Below are 2,500 nucleotides of genomic sequence, written 5' to 3'. Positions count from 1 at the left end.
TTTGCTGTCTTGGAGCAGGTGTTTAGATAGGTTAGGTAAAGGAAAAAAAAGACTGTTCTGTAGACCAACTGCTTTGTTTCGGAAATTTTCTTCACTTTTTCCGCTTGACTCAGGAAAGTCTTTCTGCTTAATAAGACCTTCCAAATGCCATAAATAATGAATGCTAAAATGACGACCGCAGCATTGATACCGAGAACAGTGAACAATTTTCCAAAAGCATTGACTTTTAGATCTGGAAAGAGACAGTGGATAGGAGCAATCTGGAAAATATTTAGCTGTAACATCTCAGAATATTTCCCAATAAGCTCGAGAGAGTCTGGCCATTTGATGTATGCAAATGCATCGATAACTCCAAATGTTACCTGGTAGAAACCGATTACAATTTTTAGTCTTCCAAGAATTATATCAACTACGGAGCGATCTTGTTTCTTCTTGGCTTGTTTCCTGCTTCTCCAAACCACAACCACAGCGATTATAATAGTTACTGCTGCCATGACGGAAAGCTGTGCTGTCATCCATGCTGTTGAGGGGCACTCTTTGCATGTCTTCAACTGTTTGTAATATCCATAACTACACACTTCACACAATGGTCCTTCATATCCAGCAAAACATGTGGAGTTCATACCTCCCAGACATGATTTCGGTCTTGGACAGCTATATTCTTGAGGAAGAGGGTATCGGTACTCTATGATGGATTGGTCTCCAACAGAAGAATTCCGCTGTAAGAAGTCGCTGAAGGATTTGTAAAGTTCTTTGTATGTATCGTTCTCCCATTTCCACCAGTAACCCGGATTAAGACTAACCGTACCATTTTCGCATTTTAATCCGGGTCGTTGTTCACATGACTCGCAGGCGTTAAACATGTGCCTTCGAAAATATCCATTCACACAGTAACATGCCCGAAATCCAGCAAACGACTTTGTATCCGACCCTGAAAAAAATGAGAAAGGGCAATTAACTTATGTATTCATTTATTGGTAAAAAAAAAATGACGAAAGATAGTTTAATTTTGTTATCTTATCTTTTCCGTATTGTCTATAAACGTTTCTTATAATTCACTCATATTAACAAATCTATATTTTGCACCAGGCCTCTAATGCTGTTGACATCTTTTACCGAAAAACTGAACTCAAAGATCTAAGAAACTGTTTTGGAACATTGCATGATACTACCACTGAATCCTCTGGAATATACCAATGTATGAAAGACTCGTGGGAACACATATGGTATTGACATTCTAAAAGGAAATTGCCCTAATTTCTACTTTACAAATTAAGTGAAACAATGCGCAATCTCAATATCGTTTTACTACAGTTTTTGACTGCTTTTAAAGAGTTACCCCGACACTTTCATCGTTTGTAGCTTATGACAGCTTTAAGTATCATATAAATGAGGGTAAAAAAAGGTTTCCTTTTAAAATAGGGGAAAAGAACCTGCAAGTCGATTTTGGCAAGAGAGGGAGAAAAACTGGACCTCCCAGAGTAAAATTGTCGAGTCAGGTTGGGACCGACTGGAACTCAGTCCACATACGATTTCAGTGGTGGGAAGCGCTGTCCATGACCACCATGCCATCCTGACTCCTAGAGTTCCGTTTGGTCTCTAGTAGAACTTCATAATTTCTCTGGCACTATGAATCACTAAAGTTGTCGAGATATGAGAGTGTTTAAATTACAAGTTAGAAAAGTTAGCAAAAAGCGTTAAGGAAAAGGTACAAAAAAGGCATGTAACTCTTGATTTTTCATCAAATTTCTTTTGCTGAGACGATGAACGCTCCATGAAGTTAATCAAGAAATCTAGTTTTGACTTGGCTTTTTGGCCTTAGCATTGATTTGTTTCCTTATTGTTTTCTATTGGAAATCATAAAACGTAAAGAGTTGCTGACGACCAGTCTCATTCCGACATTTCCTCGTCTAGGCTTGGTTCTTCAAAAGCCGGTTAAAAGCTAATCCCAGATTAAAAATTAACCAAGGAGTTTAAATCTCCACTCCCAAATTCTGATCAATGCAAAAAAAAAAAAAAAAAAATTCACCAAAAAGTTGAAAACGTAAAACAAAAATTTACGCTAATCCTGGATTAAGTTAATCGGCTTGCAAACAAGCGGGCCCTGAGTGTTTTGTATAGTTGTGTGGGGCATGCATTTTTTTTTTATTATCTGGCGGAAAATCTTTTTTCAATGCCGGCAAACCTTTTTTCTATTTAAATATCTGGCAAGAACTGTTAAGTAGCTGCCACTTAATTAGATTAGGCCAATCATGTCTGAGAGGCTTTTGGGCAGAATTAAAACATTGACCATGATGTGTTCTTTTGAAAACGAAAGCGAAAATATCGCATCTTATTGGCCTCTTGATCATGTTTAGAGAAATGATCTCCGGTGAACCGTTTCGAGAAGCATACAAGAGAATCTCTAAAACCACTACTTCTTTTGTTAGAGCATCTGAATGGTGTTCCGATTAGCGACCAACGGCGATAAATAAAACTGACGGCCGACAATTACCGATTA

The sequence above is a fragment of the Montipora capricornis genome, chromosome 13 (assembly GCF_036669925.1).
Source record: "Montipora capricornis isolate CH-2021 chromosome 13, ASM3666992v2, whole genome shotgun sequence".
In the NCBI taxonomy this organism is placed as follows: Eukaryota; Metazoa; Cnidaria; class Anthozoa; order Scleractinia; family Acroporidae; genus Montipora; species Montipora capricornis.
This window is presented reverse-complemented; position numbering follows the sequence as displayed.